Genomic DNA, 10,695 nt, shown 5'->3' with positions numbered 1-10,695 from the left:
TGAAAAATGTTGAAATGTAAAAAAAATCGTAGCTTCATCGGAATAAGATGACACTTGGTGACTTTTGTTACATTAGCGATATGAACACACAAAAAAATCATGGGCATAATTTAAAGAGTCAAAAAAAAAAAAAAATAGTCACACTTACCTTCTTTGCGGCCAAAAAGGAATAGGAAATGAATGGGAAATATGAAAAAATGTGAAAACTCAGTCAATCTTTTGGTGGTACAAACTACAAATCAGCCACTGGTCAGGAAAAAAGTGTGCAGCAATCAAGGGGTGACTCTCCAGAATACCAGGAGTGCGAAATAGACACCAGTCAATAAATGGAAAAAATACAAAAGGGTCTCTCTCTCACACACACACAGGGTTCCCACTCTTTCATGAACACCAGATTCAAGGACTTTCAAGGACTTTTTAAAGCACCATTTTATTAAATCAAGCACCTTTGAAATTCACACCCCAGCACATAACATCATGAAAGTCCTTACTGTACTTACCATTTCACTTACACTTAATATTTACATAAAGAAATGTCAGAGTAATAATGACGTTTTTAATGTTTTATAAAATTAAACTGTTTTAGACAGTCATGTTTTAAGGACTTCAAATTCATTAAATTCAATACTGGTGATATTCAAATGCGGTTTCTGAAAAATGCATTACACTGGTTTTTAAAGAGCTTTTAAATTAAGGATTAATTTGTCTCAGCCTTTTTTAATAAAAACATAGTAAATAATAAATAAATAATAACATAGTAAAAACATAAAAAATATACATATATATATATATACACACACACACATACAATTACAATATAATATAAAACATTAGAATATAAAATTTCTGTAATCAATATAGCCTACTAGTCTACAGTTTTTAATATAAGATTTTTAATATTTTTAAAGAACTCTCGTCTGCTCACCAAGCCTGCATTTATTTGATCCAAAGTACAGCAAAAGCAATTGTGAAATATTTTTACTATTTAAAATAACTGCTTTCTATTTGAATTTATTGTAAAATGTAATTTATTCCTGTGATCAATGCTGTATTTCCAGCATCATTACTCCAGTCTTCAGTGTCACATCCTTCAGAAATCAGTCTAATATGATGATTTGCTGATGATCAATATTTAAAACAGATGAGTAAGTTTTTCAGTATTCTTTGATGAATAGAAGGATCCAAAATTCAGCATTTATGTGAAACGAAAAGCTTTCGCAACATTATACCCTATACCATTCAAAAGCTTAGTCAAATTTTTTTTTGTCCATTTGTTTGGAACATAAATTATAGAAATGAATACTTTTATTTAGAAAGGATTCTTTAAATTGAACAAAAGTGATGATAAAGACATCATTTTACAAAAGATATCTATTTAATACATTTCCCATAACACCCTATGTACTTTCTACATCATTAGAAGAATGGCATCTACGCTAATATTTGTCTGTTTCTCTCTTATTCCAAGGTCACCGTAGCCACCAGATCCAGTCTGTATCCAGATCAGAGGGTCACTGCAGTCACCCGGATCCAGTACGTATCCAAACCAGATGGTGGATCAACACCTAGAAAGGACCTCTACTGCCCTGAAAGACAGCGGAGACCAGGACAACTAGAGCCCCAGATACAGATCCCTGTAAAGACCTTGTCTCCGAGGAGCACCAGGACAAGACCACAGGAAACTGATGATTCTTCTGCACAATCTGACTTTGCTGCAGCCTGGAATTGAATTGCTGGTTTCGTCTGGTCAGAAGAGAACTGGCCCCCCAATGGAGCCTGGTTTCTCCCAAGGTCTTTTCTCCATTCTGTCACCGATGGAGTTTCGGTTCCTTGCCGCTGTCGCCTCTGGCTTGCTTAGTTGGGGTCACTTCATCTACAGCGATATCGTTGACTTGATTGCAAATAAATGCAAAGACACTATTTAACTGAACAGAGACGACATCACTGAATTCAATGATGAACTGCCTTTAACTATCATTTTGCATTATTGACACATTGTTTTCCTAATTAATTTTGTTCAGTTATTAAAGGTGACTTGACTTGACTACTGTTTTACTATACTTTGGATCAAATAAATGCAGGCCTGGTGAAAGAAGAGACTTAAAAAAATAAGTTTACTGTTCAAAAACATATTTTCTCTAATGTCTAGCTTTTAATAGGCATAGAAATATGTAACTGCTGGACAACAACAAATAATATCATTTGTTTTTATACTACAAACACTTTTTTCATCACAAAATAATAAGGCATAATAGATTCTATACTGTAATAAATGCAATTAGCACTGCATTGTTCATATACTTTATTTATCACCTGCTGGAGATGACTCGAAAAACATATATTGTCGCAATCGTATGTTTAATGTGTTCATGTTTCCAAAAGTGTCTGTTTTTCTGTGAAAACAACTGTTTTCATACAGCAATAGCTGGATGCTTTTACCCATATTAGGAGTTTCCAGGTATGAAAGCGCCCTCAGTTTTCAAGTATGAATGAAACACACACTTCATGAATATGTTTAGCGCTCCTTGATGTTCATCTCCCTTCTGGGTCCAAACAAAATATCAGGTCATGCGCAGACTATCCTGTCTCGTTGAGTTTAAATCTATATTTATTCACACCAGGTCTTGAAAACCACTATTCGAACACACTTGACCGAAAAAGTGCAGGGGACAAATTTCTGTGATATAAAGTGGGGGACATGTCCCCAGCGTAATCTACGCCCCTGGAGATGTGTCAAAATTATTTTGTAAATCTGTTTTGAATTTGCACTTTCCCAGCATTGAGACTGATAGCCTAATTATCACTGCTTCTCCATAGGTTAATGCGCTAGACTTTGGGATTGGGCTCCCGCGGGACCGCAAATCATGAGGTTTGGGTAAAACCCCCCGCTACCGTGAGATTTGTGGATTTGAGATTTAAATACCCCGCATATTGATAGCGGCTCACTGATGTGGAAAATTATCTGCCACATACAGGAGCAGGACACACACGGGGTACAACGGGGCTAAAGACACACCTTAAGAAAAACTGCACTATTCATTGCATCTAAAATATGTTTTATTATGTTCATTAATGACATAATTTAAATTTTTGAGTAAACTAACCCTTTAAGCTAATATATATATATATATATATATATATATATATATATATATATATATATATATTCAATTCAATTCAATTCAATATTGCTTTATTGGCATGAACGTAGAAATACACAAACATACTAAGGGTCACTGTGGTGCACAATAGGGTCAGGCACACTGAGGTCACACACACACGTTCACCTGCTGTCTCTCAGGCTGTGGCACGTCCACACGTATCTCGCAGCCAGTGCCGCTGTCTGTCCCTCTCCTAATATTATTTTTATTTTTTCTGTTTCACTAATTGCTGTAAAGTTCTGTATTAAATATGTGAATTTGCTGAAGTATATGTCTCTTATGGAGGTGTATTTGTGACAGTGCAGGAGGAGGTGCGTCTCTATCTCGATCTCTCCTGTCTGACAGTGAGCACACACTCTTCTCTCTCTGGGTAACCAGCTCTTACGGTGTCTGCCCGTCTCGATGGCTAGACTGTGCTCACTGAGCCTGTACTTGGTCAGGATCCGTCTCTGCTTTGTGTCTCTGACACTCTGGAGATAATCTTCATATTCATAATCTGATTTTAGAGTTCGATAGAATTGTAATTTACTTTGTGCTTTAGTTTCTTGATCCCAATGTTCCAGATATGTATTTTTAGATTGTTTGCTAATTTGGTTGATTTTGATGTTTGGATGAGAAGCAGTGCTGGTCTGAGATTGGTTAGTGTTAGTAGAGTTAGTCTGGTTAGTAAGTCTCAGAACTAGCTGACTGAGCGGACTCTTTTCAGGGTTCAGTTCTTGGGTTTGTAGCGCTTTAAAATGTAGCGATTCTGTGGGACTTGATTTCAGATGCATCCAGAATTTGAGGGATCTTTTTTGCATATTGATAATCAATGGGAATCGGCCTAATTCTGCCCTACATTGTCATTGGGTGTTCTTCTTTGTAATTTTAGAATCATTTTGCAGAATTCTGTGTGTAGGGCTTCTGTTGGATGTCTGTCCCATCTAGTGTAGCTCTGATCACTGAGTGGACCCCAAACCACACTTCCATACAGCGCTATGGGCTGAATCACACTATCAAAGATTTTACACCAAATTGGAATTGGTATTTCAATATTTTGGAATTTTTTCTTGATTGCATATAGAGCTCTTCGAGCTTTATCTTTGAGAGCATTCACTGCCGAACTGAAACTGCCCGATGCAGTGAGGGTCAGACCGAGGTAAGTGTACTGCATTGTGTGTTCTAGAGCGGTGCTGCCTAGACTGAACTGGTATCTGTGTTCCTGACACCTGGGCTTCTTCTGGAAGACCATAATGTTGGTCTTGTTGAGGTTTACTGCCAGGGCCCAGTTCTGGCAGTAGTTGTCCAGCAGGTCCAGGTGCTGCTGTAGTCCCTGTGGGGTGGAGGACAGCAGCACCAGATCATCTGCGTACAGCAATAGCTTGATGTTCTTGTCTTGTAGAGAGAGTCCAGGGGCTGTAGACTGTTCCAGCTGCACCGCTAGCTCATTAATGTAAATGTTGAACAGCGTTGGACTCAGACTACAGCCCTGCCGCACTCCTCTTTTCTGGGTGAAGAATTCTGTATGTTTGTTGCCAATTCGGATCGCACATTTGTTGTTCGAATACATTGATTTTATAATGTCAAAAACTTTACCCCCTACACCACTTTGTAAAAGTTTATAGTATAATCCGTTGTGCCAAATAGAATATATATATATATATATATATATATATATATATATATATATATATATATATATATATATATATATTAATAATGTTTAAGTTAATACTTGTTCAAAGCAATCACTTTAGCAGAGTTTGTAGTATTTTCTGCACATTTTGAAAAATAAAAATCATTTTTTGTTCACTATTCGTTTAGCTGTCTTGTGGCATATGGCCGAAAAGAACTAAAATTGCACTTTCAGTTTTCTATGTTTCTGAAATTCAAGTACTTTCAAGTACTTTCAAGAAGGGTGGGAACCCTGATGGAAACTCCGAGATAATCTCCTCTGTGCTGTGGTTAAACACAAAATTTCTCTGGTAGATTTTTATCAGCGCCATCCTTTCTTTAAGCTCTACGTTTGGTCTAAGCTTTTCTGTTTCCTCCTTTATTGCTCGAAGATGTTCCCTGATGCTTCATTCATCTTCTCCTGCATCAACCTATTGGGATAGTTAAATTGTTACAAACTCTCAAATTACATTATTAGTCTGTCATAACCTGAAGTGAGAAAATAACAAAACAAACAAATTACAACACTAGGATGAATGTAAGCCTATAGAGTAACATATAGACCTATCTACAGCAGCCCAGTGATGACAAACATTAATAATTTAAATATTTTGTGCATGTTGACAGTATTTTATGATTTGACACGGACATTTGAACCTTATTTGAACATTGGGGTAGTTGGTTGCCATTAAAGTCTGAATGTGTAACGTTATCCATCAAAAAAATCATTTGTTTACCACTGAAGAAATAAAGACATGGATATCTTGGATGACATCGGGGTTAGTAAATTATCAGGACATTTTAATTTTGAGGTGAACTAACTTGATCCTTTAAATGTACTCTACACTATCAGGCGAGACACTGACGTTACAAGACTACACAGTAGTCGCAGTATGCGCTATGACACTCACTTCGAAAGATATATTCTGTCTCTTTATAGAAATGTGTTCGTCACGTTCGTCGTCGTCTTGGTTTTGATTGACGTCGAGTCCAACGGTCCAGTTGAGGAATGCGGCCGGCGTTCGCCCTCGCTCACGTGCACCTGAAATGCACAGTGCACACTATTCGGCGCATACTCACATTGGTTTTTATATATATGTGTATAAATGTGAAAATGTGTCAAGAAATTTTTTGAGTTCAATAAAAGAAATAATAATAATAATAATTATAATAATTATAATGTTTATATATATATATATATATATATATATATATATATATATATATATATATATATATATATATATATATATAATATTATTTCTTTTATTGAACTCAAAAAATTTCTTGACACATTTTCACATTTTGTAAGTAGAAATTGAAAAACGTTTTTAAACATAACTTCTTGTTCTCTCTCTCTTGTGCGCTGAGTATGCCTTATTTTGAATTTCATAGCGGCAGATGAAGCTCTATGGGATTATAGTCCCGCCAAATGTATTGCAGTCACAGAGCGAAAAATAACAAGCAAAGATCAAATATTTAATAACACGTGTAAAATAATAACACACAAAACCGAAAAACAAATGCAGTTTTTTTTAAATAACAAAAAGCGCAGTCATGGATTGAAAAATAATAAGCGTAAATCAAGAATGTGAACGCATTTTAAATTATTTTCTTTATAGGTTTCCTGCTCATATGTAATTTTTTTGTGTGCTTGTGTTTTTTTCCCCTTTGCTCTTGTTTCGACGTTCTGCGCTTTAGTGATGGCCGATTCGTGAACGAATCGTTCAATTTAACCGGTTGTTCTTAGTGAACCGGTTAAACCAGTTCACCAAATCGAACTGAATCGTTTGAAACGGTTCACGTCTCCAATAAGCATTAATCCACAAATTACTTAAGCTTTTAACTTTTTTAACATGACTCACACTCCCTCTGAGTCAGAATAAACCAATATCCCGGAGTAATTCATTTACTCAAACAGTACACTGACTGAACTGCTGTGAAGACCGAACTGAAGATGAACACAGAGCCGAGCCAGATAATGAACAAACACGCCCACTGCTGGAGCAGTTCTCATTCTCGAGTCAAGAACCGGTTGCTTCGGTTTTCAGATCACCAGTACACTCAACCGAGAATCGTTTCTGTCGGACGCGTCCGATTTGAGAACCGATGAACTGATGATACTGCGCATGCGTGTAATTTTTTAAGTATTTTGTTAAACATCGGAAAGTGTGATAAAATAACTATATATATATATATATATATATATATATATATATATATATATATATATATATATTTTAGATGAACGTCTCCAATCTGCATATTGTATATAATGTATAGGCCAAATGGGTTTTCAGGGAAGTTGGACAATAATTAAGACTCTAAAGACTCTCATGTTTAATAGGAAGGGATGATATATGAAATATCTGTACTGTATTTATAGTTAATGATGACACATTCACAAATTGAGTTTGTAGTAAACAGAACATGAACACGAGTAGAGCAGCTGATGATACTGAACTGCAGCACGTGCCGGTTAGAGCGATTCTCGTTCTTGAGTCAAGAACACTGTAAAAAAAAATATGCCTCTCCAACATAAAAATTTCTAGTGACCCGTTGCACCTAAAATTTTAGTTGGCCCAATTTAAGTTGCGGAAACCAACTTTTTTGTGTTGTGCTGACTACCCCTGCATGTAGACTGAACTTGAAATAGAATGTTGTGTCAATTAAATATTTTCTGTTGACTAAACATAGCTTGTTGGGCCAACAAGCAGACTCAAATTGAAATAAAATGTTGTATTAAATATTTATTCTTGGTCAAAATAGTCTATTTTTCATTATTTCAAATAAATTACACACTAGGCTTTGATAAAAAAAACATTTTATTTATTTATTTAAATACATATGAATTTGCCTGTTAGGCTCAAGTAAAATATTACACAAGTATTCAACCAGTGCCGAAACAAACATCATGAGGGAATTTGTGAAGTCTCCCAGATTGTCCATGACAACTTCCTCTACTACAGCCACATTGACCACTGTGGGATAAGGTCCTGAGTTGGTAGAACTGTCAGTCACTTCATTGTCATGGCCTTTGTGTGTGGCCCCAGTGCCTCAGTATCCTGTGAAACACAATAAATGTCTTTTAGTGTCAGACTGAAAGCATAATGTCTTATGCAAACACTACTGCATCACAAACAGTAATACCATAATAAAGATATTCAAATTAATTACCTTAATAGTCTTTGAAATTGAAGCTGGCTCTCTCAAGTACAGGGGAAGACCACTAAGAACAGCAGACCTTCAATGAGTAGTTAGATCTGTGGTCTGCCAAAAAGACCATCAATAAGACATTAAGTCGCTTAATTAACAAAGGGGTTACACATATACTCTACCAACAGTTTAGGATCACCTACTCTTTTCACCATTGGGCTTAATTACAACCAACTTCATGAAATAGTTTCCTGAAATACAATCAAGATTACAATCTGAGAGGGATAATCAGCTAACAAGTGCAGCAAGTCTACAGATCCCTTAAAGAGATACTCCACCGAAAAATGTAAGTTCTGTCATCATATACTCATCCTCATGTTGTTTCAAACCTGTATGAATTTCTTTCTTCTGCTGAACAGAAAGGAAGATATTTAGAAGAATGTCAGTGGGGTATCCCTTTAAGACTGTTTGAATAACATTACCAGAGTCTACTTAGGTTAGATACTGAGAGTGGTTTTCTAACAGTCCTAAAATAGGTCTCAAACATGCTGTGCGCACGATGGCTGTTTTTTGTTCAGTCATATTGACCAAAAGCATGTCAGGTGACTTTCATGAGGCTGATCAAGATTAACCAATGGTGAAATGAGTCAATTCTGCCCAGTATGTAGGTGCTGGTCAAACGGAGCTATATGATAGGAGAAAAACAGCTTAATACTACACCAAAATATTTCTCTCTAATGCATACATGTTGATCTCAAGGTCTTAATCAGGGAAGTTGACTGCTTTGCCCATTTTTGTTATCCATACCAATTGAAACAATAAAATAGCACCATAATCAAAATCTCAACCAAGGTTCCATGTACACTCCATGTAAATAAGATAACGTAAACAATATGTGTGGCATCCCACAAGCAAAAAAATAAGCCATCATCTCTGAACGCCATTTATGGCATACATTATATTATGTATTTGCGGGATTTGTACATGTATTGTAGATCATCAAAATCAAGTATACATTGAACCTTTTTGACAAATTCTGATCATATAATATAATTCTATTGTTTACATAATGAGCAATGGATAAATGTCACAAGACAATTATCAACTCAACTGCCAGAGACCTTGAAATTAAAATGTTGAGTTTTGCAGTTAAGTTTTTGTGGATCAGTGAGCTGTTGGCAGTTTGTTCTCTTAAACAGGTATCAGTAAATTATGTTACACTGTTTAACACTGTTATATTTTATACAAAGAAATGATTAATATACCTGGGCATCCAGTTGTTCCAGAAGTTCATCCAAGTTGTTTCACCTTCCCTGTCTTGCTTTGGCTCTGTACATCTTTAGCAACCCCTGGGTGTGATTGTCCAGCGATGTCAGGAATGCTGACTTCAGGTCAATACGGTAGATGCGGAAGAATTCAGCACAAACCCGTGGGTAATGAAAGATTCAGAAGCAAACAATTAAAAGCAAAGCAAATTATTTCTTAGCCTAAATTATCAGTCACTCTGTGATAGCAAAAGCACAAGTTGTCAAGACTAGCTGTCTGTTACAGTCAATTATCATATATATCATAAGCCAAAATGCAAATGGAATTTGAAAATATTGACCATTAAAAATATTAAACGGAAACATGTTTGGAAAACTGATAACGTTAAACAGCTTACAAATCTGATAACATTAGCAGCTATTAATTTTCGTGTTAGCACAACTCTTTATTTATTTTTATCAGACTGAAATGTTATTTCACTCTTGCAAATTGAGGCTTTGTGCAAAGTACTAGCTGCTAACACGAAGGCACATGTGCTTTGAATGCCACTAACAGTTAGAACTAACGTTAGCCTAAATTATCAGTCACTCTGTGATAGCAATAGCACAAGTTGTCAAGACTAGCTGTCTGTTACAGTCAATTATCATATACATCATAAGCCAAAATGTAAATGGAATTTGAAAATATTGACCATTAAATATATTAAACGGGAACATGTCATGCTTAATAACCGTTAGGGTCGACTTTAAATCACATGCCAGTTGGAAAGGAATGCTAAGCTTTATGAGTTAAACGTTATTTTCCAGCACTGCTAATCACTGTAGGTACTCACAGTAAAGCTATTTCAAACTTTGTTGATAGACAATCGATATATTATTAACCTAAATTTGCTCATTAACTCGCAGCACAAAGTACTCACCAATGCAATGTCGTGACTCCAGCCTGCTGCAGCGCTGCCTGGTAGAACTCCTTTGCGCATGCTCAGACGATTGACGCTGTTCTCTCTTGCTCGGCCAACATAATATTTTTTGTGCAACGTTAAAAGTTATCTCAACATAATTATTTATTTTCTCTTGATGAACATTTTGTAGTACAATCATGGAAATCATGCAATCATTGACCAAACATATTTTTCTTTTTTGACACAACCATTATGTTGAGCCAACATGTATTTCCTCATTTGTACAACTTTTTGCATCAGTAATTTTTTACAGTGAACCGGTTGCATCGGGTTTCGGATCATCAGTACACTGAACCGAAAGCCATTTCTTTCGCACATGTCTGATTCTAAAACCGAGGAGCTGATTGTACTGCGCATGCGCGATTCAGCGTGAAGCCAACTGACTCACAACATGTCTGAACCGAAGTGATTCTTTTGGTGACTGGTTCTAATTCTGTGCTAATGTTATGAGCGCGGGTAATCCGAGGGCTTGGATGAAGGGCAATCTGGCGAAACGTA

At 36.1% G+C, this 10,695-nt stretch overlaps 1 long non-coding RNA gene across 1 annotated transcript; it reads right to left on the bottom strand.

Moving 5' to 3' along the window:
* Window positions 1-7,400: 7,400 nt before the first annotated feature.
* On the bottom strand, window positions 7,401-10,442 carry LOC113099196 (uncharacterized). The gene is made up of 4 exons (XR_003289318.1): window positions 10,156-10,442; window positions 9,236-9,355; window positions 7,992-8,084; window positions 7,401-7,879 (listed from the first exon to the last, which is right to left on the bottom strand). It is a non-coding gene; the product is annotated as an uncharacterized LOC113099196 (long non-coding RNA).
* Between the last annotated feature and the right edge of the window lie 253 nt (window positions 10,443-10,695).

This window comes from Carassius auratus, unplaced genomic scaffold (genome assembly GCF_003368295.1).
Source record: "Carassius auratus strain Wakin unplaced genomic scaffold, ASM336829v1 scaf_tig00216878, whole genome shotgun sequence".
NCBI lineage: Eukaryota > Metazoa > Chordata > Actinopteri > Cypriniformes > Cyprinidae > Carassius > Carassius auratus.
Note: the sequence above shows the minus strand (reverse complement) of the source record. Positions and strands in the feature narration are given on the sequence as shown.